Raw genomic sequence first — 10,707 nt, 5'->3', positions numbered from 1 at the left:
GTTTTTCCTTTTGTTACTGAAGTTTTTCTGCGACTACTTGCTAATTCTAGTCCTGTAGGCAACGCTGTAGGAGTCTGATTGGGGTTCTGACCTGTGAACAGTTTTTGTCCCCAGCCAGGACCTGAAGGGACTATGAGGGTCAGCTGGCAGTTTTCTTTCAGACTTTGGGTGTTTGTGGTGGTAGGATTTGGGGGAGGGGATGATTCTTTGCAGTGTTCTATGGGATTTGTTAATGCAGAAAGTCTCTGGCATTCTTTCTGCAGATGGCAGACGAGTCTTCTTGTGGAAGGTTTATGTGGTGAGGTGCTGGGAGTTTGTATTGCTTTGCTGCCTTCTCTGCATGTCGGTTCAGGGTTTCACTAGAACTGCTGGAGACCTGAACAGAAGTGATCTCTGAGTCTGGCCACCTGAAATGAGGCCTGTGGAGCAGTCTTGCCTTGAGCCTTATCTGCCACTAGGTCCTTTTGGGGAACGCTAATTGGAAACGATTCTAAGGCTTTCTCTTTACTGAAGACTTAAGTTCAGTTGTGCGTTTTTACAGTAACATGCCTTGGGTTCACACACCCACATACCTCTTGCTGTACTGCCTGGTAAGGCAACCGTCACACCCTGAACAATAGGCAGACCTGGAGTTAGCTAATCCCATGCTTTGCTAAACTGGGGTAACAGCAGTGAAAACATTTAGCCAGGGTCAATCAGCGCAACTGATAGATGATAGTCCTCCAATCCCTTCCCACAAGCCCTGGGCACCAATTGTGCACATTGCCTCCATAAAGAGCAGTGGCTGATGGTCCGATTATTAGGGCAAGCTAGATCCTTTCCTTTGGCACATAACAGCATACCAGCATGGTTAATGCCACAAGTGAATTTTCCAGGCCTAGACCACTTCCTCCTACAATCCCCAGCGTGGGTAGACACCCTGCGAATGTGAGCATAGAGCAATGCAGTGAGTTGTGGCACTATGAATCTCAGGATAGTGCCCACGTTAGCTGTATTGCTTCTCACGACCGCATAGAGCACCAGTGGGGGTGTGACACAGCGTGCTGACATTGACAATGTGTTTGTGCTCTAGTTGGTTAGGCTATCATGTGTTGACTGACCCATGATGGCTTACGCTGTGGTTAGTCAGCAGCGAAGACAGAGCCTAAAGGCGCAGGACTGTAATGTTAGTTACCAGAACCTCAGACCTACAAATCCAGTGCAAGCCCGAGCCATTAGTGAGCATATCTGTGCGTTGTAAGCAGTCTGCTTTAGAGCTTCCTTTCAATCTGTCCAGTTCAAACAGCAGCATGTTAGTGACTAACGCACTTGGGTGCCTGTTACAGCCTGTGGGCCATGGGTCTGTGCATTGATACTGCACTCCTGGGAGCTAGGCAGTTAGGTGGCTTTTCTCACCACTGTGTGCTGGCCTGCCGTGACCCATTGTAGCTCTAGGAGCTGGGGTCAGGCCTAGTGAGGGTCGCTGGAATTGCTGCCTTGCTGGCTGTAAGAGATGGAGTTTGTTGTAGCTGCTATCTCCCTGCTGGACCCTTGCTGCACCATCTCTCACTGGGATACTCTCACAGAGCACTTATTGCACTTAGGATGGACTGAGACCTTTTCCTTAGGGAGTTAAATGACAACTCAGAAGCAGACTCTAGGACTCGCTGCTGCTGCTGCCACCTCTTCCTGGTGTCTGGAAACTTAACTTCAGCCAGACTTTCCAGTGCTCCACCTAGGAGATGGCCACAGCAGGAAGTGAGCAGTAATGCTACAGCACATCCCGATACAGTTGCATCAGGCATAGGGCACAAATGGTTTATCTCTTGGTATCTTCCCTGGTAGCTAAGCATTTTGGCAGCCTCATCTGCAGGGGGCAGAACAGGTGGTGGTGCTGGTGTCCTGCTGCTGTCTCTGGCCTGCAGCAGCAAACTACAATGTTTGAGGTTAACACTCGGTTGCCAGTATGGGAGACTTCCCAGTGCTGTGAGGAATGGAGCCAAAGCAACAGGGCTCAGCCTACTGTAAAGGTGGCACTCCATTTAAAGGCAAATCAGCCCTTCTCCTGTACAAGGGCAGTGTGTGGTGGATCTAGTGAATGGGAATGGATGAGGGCAAGGGGAGGAAGAATCTGGCAGTTGCACCTGTTATGCCCCTTCCCAAACTTCTGACTAGCTCTGTCCATAAATATTGTGCTCCTCTAGCCGTGAGCGTTTCCCCAAGTGCTAGTGGGTAACCTGTAGTGAAGTGTCCAGTCTCCAATCTGATGGAGGGCCTGGTGGAAAATTCCACGTATAGAATCACTTTACATAGTGTGGGTGGGGGACAGCTGTGTTCTGAGGTGGCCCTGTCCTTCTGGGCACGTGCCTGAGAGAGTTAGCAGGGAGGGGGTGCAGGGCTGTAAGCACAAGGCCTGATACAGTACAGTGCTGTGTGGTGTCCCCTCAGCCTTCTACACGAGTTGAGCTCAGGCCACACTTAGTTATTCCATTCCTGGATTCAACCACAATTGTTCATAGTGTTGAGCTGCCCAGGGCATGAAGGATTCTGTGCACTATCTGCCTGTGGAGCCAGCATGAGGCAAACCCATTGCCTTTGTATACACCTGCGTTCAGCAGCCTCCTTGAGGCACTCTCTGTGGGTCTGTGATACCGTCAAGTGGCCCTAGTCTTACTGTCACTAACAACTTCGAATAGCCAAAGCTTATTGGAGCCCTTCACTCTCCCTTTGCCAGGTTGTCCCTTCCTGCTACACTGTGTGTTTAAATCTGCAAACAAACCATCCTGACGAGAAACTCAAACAGAGGGGAGGGTTCCAGAAACCATGTGTATCTTATAAATGATGTGCATACTAGAAGCACACAGCACTAATCAGCTTTTCCAAAGGAAATGCCTAGAAAGATTTTATTTAGGCCATGAATTCTTTTTTAAATTTAGTTGCTTATTTATAGTCACGCTCCAGGGCGGTATTGCCCTCAAGCCCCTGTGCGTTGCCATGTAAGCCTGGGGGGACCTCAAAAGGCAGAGGCGCTCATACCAGTGTGATGCAGTTGCTCTGAATGGGCCCTGCTCTGCATGGCAGAGGACTGTCTTGAGCCTTGTTGGTTTATTTCTGATCAAAGTAAAGTGAGAGTTTGGATCCATCATTTAAAGTTGTGGGACATGAGCATGAGGGGGGATAGTTTGTGGTTCAGGTCTCTTCCCCCTCCCCAAACTCCATCTGAGGTAGGAAAATGGATTGGTTGTGATTACATTAAAAAGCTTGATGATGAAAATTAAATCCTTGCTCTGCTGTGTAAGGCTACGTCTGTGCTTACGATAGCATGTAGAGTACAGACACTGCGCACCCAGCTGGCATGGGTATAAATAGCAGTGTGAATGGTGAGAGTTTAGGCGACTAGAGTACCCTACATGTCTCTACACACCCAAGCGGTGCCTCCCATGTCTACATAGCTGTTTTGAGCAGTGTAGTGTCCTGCTGCCTCACCACTGCAGGGAAAGGCTCTTGCGGGGAAAGTTCCGGGAGCTCCCCATTGCCAAAGCTTTTCATGCGCCATGTAGCTACATGTGTAGTGCCTGTACTCTGCACACTGCTGCCATCAGAGACGGAGCCTCAAAAGACGGATTCCTGGAGAGGTCTGTCCTTGTGATGATCGGTCAGTGCATGGAACCCGCCACCCCTCCTCTCCACCTGCAGTAACACGTTCTGGGGGAAAAGGGATCCCTCTCCAAGCACCAAGGCTACGTCACTCCCTGTGCCAGGATACATCCTAAGGGGAAAGGCTCGGCATGGGACAGTCTGCTTTAGTCGTTGTGCTGACAAAAATGGGTGGTGTCAGTGACTGACTGTTACACACCTTGGTGCTGAGGTGAAAGGAGGGAGCCCAGGTGTATGAGGCCAACAGGGTGAAGCAGCTCCTTGCAGAGCTGTGTTCATGGTGGTCTTGTGAAGGCTGTTGACAGCATGTTTCATGGCGTGTAGCTTGGAGGGGATGTATGGTGAAGTGCCAACAGTGCCTAGAGGGGGATTTGGATGCTTGGAGGATGCATCAGTTCTCCTGGAAGGAGGCTTTCATTAGGCTGCAGAGATAGGAAATGGTCCCATGATCTGCGCTTTCCAGGACAGTATTGTAGAGTCATTCTCCACTCCCTCCAGACTATGGCCCAGCCTCTTGCTCTCATGGTGGGATGCCTGCACCAACATGCTAAGAGTGTCAGCCTATTGCTCAAAGCAGGGTTTCTCTGTTGCTGGCACAGGCCCCCTCTCCCCACAGCGTAGCAGCACCGGCTGGCATAGGTTCCCACACCTGCCCCAGTTGCACTCTCGTTCACTCATTTCTCATGAAATTTTTTACTTTTAAAATCTCTGCTTTTTGTTTGCTCTCCTTAGCAGTGTGATTTCTGAACTATTACAGGCTCTGTTACCATCTGTGCTAGTGAGACTGTGTAGAATGTGCTAGACTAGGGGGAAAGTTTGACAAATAAAGATCTGTAATCCTTTGCTCTGTGTCTGGTGCAGTTTCTGGTGTCTGTTTTGCTGGTGAGACCCAGCACGTGTTCTGATTTCAGCTGGCTGCGGGGGCCAGGCACTCTGATCTGAATGTCCCTGCGCCAGCCTGAGGTGGAAGAGGCAGTGCCCTGAGACTCCCAGGATGCTGTGTGAGGAGCCCCCCCTCACTGCTCCCGCAGGCTGCGTGTAAGGGCAAATGGTGCTGCTGGCTCCGAGACAGTCTTGAAGGGATGCAATAATTGAAGGGCTCATCTAGTGTGGAAACCATCCCAAAGGTAGGAGCCACTCTCTACCTGTCCCTTCCCAATCAGAGTATGGAAATAGCCCACCTTATTCTTGCTCCCCAACCTAGCTGTATTCAAGACTTCGATCAGGCAGCTTCCACCAGTGTCAGCAATTCCTGGAGCTTCTAACCCTAAGTGTACAAACTAAAAGGTTCCTAGTCTCTCTGCCTTCTGGTCACCCATTCCCCCAGCAGCTGCTGAGGCTTGCTTAGGGTAGCCAAGCACTTCAGGAGCAAGCTCATCTCTGCAGCATGTGCCACCAGCACAGTCATCAAAAAGAGAATGGCTATTCCATTGTTTGGGCTCCGGCCAGGCAGCACCTGCTGATGTCAGTTCCTGTGGGCTTGGAGCTATCCCACCACCATACCTATGACACAGAGCCATGTGCAAGATCTTACTTCTAGGAACAAAGAATGTAGGCCACACAGTATGGGAACTGCATCCTGGATAGCAGTGACTCAAAGGGATTTACGGTCATGGTGGAAACCAAGGGGATATGAGCTCCCCGCACCATGCACATTTGCTTTTAGCCACTGATGTTAAGATGTATATGCAGGTCAATAAAGAGTCAGTGACGAGATGTTACTACTTCTGTATACAGCACTACTGAGGTTTTTACTGGGATATTGTGTCAAGTTATGGTGTCACAACTTAAAAATATTGACAAATTGGAAGGTCAGGAAAGAGCAATAAGAATCACAGTGTCTGGAAAACCTGTCTGATAGTGAGACTAAAGATGTTCAATAGATTGAGCTTCATCAAATAGAAGTTTAAGCAGTGAGTTGATGACTGTCCAGAAGTACCTATGTAGGGAGAAGATTTCTCATTTCAGAGAGTTCTTTAATCCAGCAGGCAAAGGCAGAACAAGCTCTAGTGGAAGCTTGATCAGTTCATACTAGGAACAAGGTGCAATTTAGGTGTTGGAAATTACCTATTGGAACAACTTGCTGATGGACATGGTGACTTCTCCATCACTTGGAGTCTTCATATGAAAATTTAGAAAGAGATAAAGATCTGCTCCAGCTCAGCGAGAAGTTCTGGGTTTGCTGGAGGAAGTGCTGGCTGAAATTCTCTGGCCTGAGTTATGCAGGAAGTCAGGCTGGATGGTCCCTGCTGGCCTTAAAATAGTACACCCTCAGCTGGTACTATGCATGGTACTGGTCACCCTATTGCAAAAAGGTTATTGCAGAATTAAGGGGGGATGGGGGTCAGAGGAAAACTTACATCAAAAGAGACTGGAAAGATTGGGATTGGTACCTTAGAAAGGAGAGGGTAAAAAAAAAAAAAAGATGATAAAAGTATATGAAATAATAAATCTTTAAGAGAAGGTGGAGGGACTTCTTATTGGCCTGTGACATGATACAGGAGACATTTAATTAAATGGTGGGAAATTCAAAACCACTAAATGGAAATACTTTTTCATGTAACAATTAGTGGAACTCACTGCTCCAGAATGTTGCTGAACCAAACAGTTTAGATGGAGTATGACTGGACATTTATATGGATACCAAGAATATCAAGAGTTACAATAATTAATGCAAATAGAATTCTGGAAGGGGACCTTCTCACTGCTGGCAGGGGCTGGTTGCTCCATTCCAGCGGATGAGCATCATATGCGTGCATTTCTCCTACAATTTTGGCTCAAACCCAAGGATAGTAGTGTCACTGACATTAATAGGAGTGGGTGTCTCCCAATTGCTGCACACAGGCTGCTGAGTGGCCTTTAAATGAGCTTTAGCTATTTCTGCTCTGCGGGGGGCTTTTATTGGGGCATTCCCCCTGCATGGCCAAACCCTTGCAGTGTCAGATGTGCTGTGCTAAAGGAAAAGCTCCATTTAAGACTTTAATTGGGAAGGCTAATCTACTGCCAGGTGGCTACATTAAACTGGGACAGAACACAGCAGGGCCCATGGAAGGAATACAAGGCAGATGGTTGAAATGAGAATGGGTATTTTAGATGCTTTGTCACCCTAGCTTGCCCTTGCTTTGTACTCTGAGCTAGAGTCTTGTCTGTTTATAACAACGCTCAGACTGACATTGTTCATGAGGCTCCCACCGTCCAGTCCAGAGCTGAGCAGCTCAGTGGTGGGAGGCAGCTCTCACCTGGGCCTAGTCTTATTTTAGGCCCATATGAACTTCCAGACTAGATCAAAGCCAAGGTCCATCTATCCCAGTTACCCCTCTGACTGTGAGCAGCACCAGATGCTTCAGAGTAAGGTGTAAGAACCCCAATTAGCAGATGTGGGATGACACCCACCCCTGAGGGCTCATCCTAATCCCTAATTAGAGATTGTTTTAAACACTGCAGTATGAGGTTGAACAAATCTCCTGCCCTCCCCAGAGGTGAAAGTAAGCCGGTCCAGTCCAGTATGGCGTACCGGTAAGAAAGCCAGTGCACAGCTGATTGTACCAGCGGGGCCGCAAAAGGGGCAGCTGCCCCATGGCCTGGCAATTTAAAAGGGCCCAGGGCTCCCAGCAGTGGCTGGAGCCCCTGGCCCTTTAAATTTCTGCCAGAGCCCCAGGCAGTGTGGGCTGGGCAGTGCTGAAGGGCTGACTGGGGGAGTCTGGCCCCAACCCCACCCCTTCCAGGGGCCCAGAGCTGCCCCCTCACCCCAGCCACCCTGCATACCGGTAAGTCCGTTAAGTTACTTTCATCCCTGGCCCTCCCTTGCTGCCTCCAGAGGAAAGGGGGGCTAGAAATTGTTGGGGTGGAGAACATGCAACCTGTGAAAAGTGCCAGGAGGGGGCACGCCACCTGCCTTATTCTGCTTCCTGGCCCCAGCAACTGGTGAGTTCCTAAGTGCAGGTCAGTGTAATGGGAGAAGGGGAGGAAATTGGACCTAGGGCAGGTCACTGCTTGAAGGGTGTCCACATTTCCATTACATCTTTACTATTCCTGCTATTGCAAGAGCTGTACCCAAACCTGTCCTGTAATGGGGCCATGGACTAGCTGTGGACACTAACTATTCCAGCACCGTTTGTTGCTCTCCATGGACTAGTGCATACCATTCCTCCCAGCAGAAAACTTGGGAACACTCCACTGTTACAAAGCAGCTCTCGCCTGCCCCTGCCAACACAGCCTTGTGCGTGAGGCAGTGAGAAGGAATCATGCTAGGCTGGGAACTGCTCTGGGCTGTGCCCTGATGGCCTGAATCCAAATGAGAGTGGGATGGTACTTTTGCTGGATGCTTTAGAAGAGAGAGTGAGTGGCAGTTGAGCTCACAGCTGTGGGCCAGGGGATCTGCTGTCTCACTTTTGGCAGCAAAAATAGTACTAGAGCAATAATCCCCAGCATGGACCTGCTTACTTATGGACTTTGGAGGTGGGGGTGCAACAGGAGACTTTCACCATATCATTAATCAAATGGGGTATAAATATTGTATGTACATTTCAGGGTATAGCATAGAGCTGTATAAACAAGTCACTGTCTGTATGAAATTTTAGCTTGTACTGACTTCACTAGTGCTCAGTCTTTATGGAGCCTGTGGTAAAACTAGGCAAAGAGCTAGGTGAGTTGATATCCCCCCACTCCCCCGAGACCTGTGTGTATCCCCAGGGGTACATGGACCACAGGCTGAGAACCACCACCCTGCCTCCTCCCTCTGCAGCAGAACTGAAGGTGTTTCTGAAAACAGACCTGGAGAGAACATTCCTCTGCTGCAGCTCAAGTGGCCGAGGGGGGGGAGAGTCTGGTTTAATCAGCCAGGTGCCAGGCTCTGGGTCTCCCTCCCTGCCAGGGGCCCTGTGGGGAACCAGCCAGAGGGCACATGCTTGAGCGGCGCAGCCTGTGTCAGAGGACAGTTGTGGGGCTAGGGTGCCACCTGCTGGTGAATGGGCAGCCACACTCCAGCAGCTTTCTGACAACTTCCAGCAGTTCCCTGGCTGACTTCTCCTGAACGCTCCCGCCATGGGCAAGTGCTGCTGAACAGGGATTAATAAACTACGGTCTACAGCTCCCAGCTGTGTACGAGGCGACGCCCCTTTGGGAAAGGCTAAGGCTAGCAGAGCTGTGAATGCCACGGGCAGGTCTTGGGGTCTGTTTCTGTGGTCCCTTACGCTAGTGCAAAGCAAGCAGGAACACGGCCCCAGTAGAAGGGGAGTGTTCACTACCTACTTTGCACTGAGGTTAGTGACTCCACAAAGCAGCAGGAGCCAGGAATTTGAAGTGACTATTTTAACTACCCCTGCCCTTTTAGTTAGGAGGAGCTACTGTTCTTCACACCTGCTAGAGGAGGGGACATTAATCAGTGGTCAGCATGTAGCCTAGAAAGCTTCCTGCTGCAGCTCAGATTAAATCCACAATTGCTGGTTGAAGGAAGGTACAAGCCAGTTATCTTCAACTTTTCCCCCTTCAGCTGAGAGAATCTGAATACAATGTTAGGAGAGAGTTTGAGTCAGGCCCTTAGAAGCAGGGAAGGTTGCCCCAGCCTCTTGTAATGCTGCAGGGCAATAGAAACATGGCAGAACTTCGCCTTCCCTCTAACAGGAGGGCCACTGTTAATGGGGCATAAGTAGAGACATTGCTCACCCCTTGCGGTGATGATGGTACTAAGGAAGTGACTATGCTAATATCTTCAAGCCTCTGAGCGCCTCATGGTGAACGAAAAACCAGGCTAAGCTGTGTACTTGGGCATTTAAAATACTGCCGTAGCCACTTAGGGTATGTCTACACTGCCCATGTTACGGTGCTGCTGCTGCGGCCGTGTTGTGACGTGGGCAGCGTAGACACCCTTTAGTGCTGGGGGAGAGCTCTCCCGGCGATTAACAAAAAACCACCCTGCACAAGCAGTGGTAGCTTTATCACCGGGAGCGCAAGCACTGTCTATACTGGTGCTTTTCAGTGCTAAAACTTTTGTCGCTCAGAGGGGTTTTTTTGCACCCCTGAATGACTAAAGTTTTAGCGCTGAAAGTGGCAGTGTAGGCACAGCTTTAGTAACCAGTTGAGTCCCACAGAAGTTTGGTTTGTTAATTGTAGCCCCAGAGCCAGAAGTAGAGATGTGTATTTTTCCCCCCTCCACTAGTAATGAGAAAAAAAATTCATCTCAAACTAAAATGGCAATTTTTCAGAAACTTGCAGCAAATAAAATGTTAAAATTTAGAGGTGGATCAACATGAAACATTTTGTTTCAACCTGAAACTTTTCATGTTGATGTCATGTATTATCAGCAAAGGACTAGATTCACAAAACCATGATGGGGGGAGAAGAGAACGTCTCTTACAACCATGGGTCTTTTATGCTCCTAGGCTACAGAAGTCCCAGGGTCAATTTTACCTTCTGGCTGATGTACACAAGGCATTTGAACTTGGGGCTCCTGCATTGTGGCAGTGGCTTAGCACCACCCGCCCAGTATTTCTCAGTCTAGCCTGATGAAACAGTGTAATGCTACTTTGAACTTGAGTCTCCCAGATCCTAGACAAGTGCCCTACCCTCCAGGCTATGTCACACAGTCCTCCGCCTAATGCCTGTTACGAATTGCCAGCATGAACCTCCACCTCTGAGTTAAAGGTGATAAGAGCTCCAGCATTGTTTCTCTGAAAAATACCTGCATTGAAAAGTTTCAGGGTAAATTGAAGTAGATGTTACTGAAACACCAACATGAGAATGGCTATGCTGGTCCATCTAGGGTTCTGTCTTGACAGGAGCCAGTACCAGGCCTTCAGCGGGAGCGTACCGAAGAGGGCAATAGGAATGAGCCACCAGTTTTCTCCTCCCAGCTCCTGGCAGTCAGAGATTTAGGGTCACATCTCTGACTGTATTGGTCCATAGCCATTGCTGGATTTATCTTCCAGGAACTTATCTTCTTTTTTAAAGCCTTTTTTTAGCCCAGTTAATACTTTTGGCCATCACAACATCCCCTGGCAGTGGGTTCCACAGGTTAAGTGTGCGTGGTGTCTAAATGTACTGCCTCATGTTTGCATTATGGCTGGTGCCTAT

Source organism: Emys orbicularis, chromosome 9 (genome assembly GCF_028017835.1).
Source record: "Emys orbicularis isolate rEmyOrb1 chromosome 9, rEmyOrb1.hap1, whole genome shotgun sequence".
Lineage (NCBI taxonomy): Eukaryota > Metazoa > Chordata > Testudines > Emydidae > Emys > Emys orbicularis.
The sequence above is the reverse complement of the archived record's forward strand: the minus strand, read 5'-3'. Positions refer to the sequence as shown.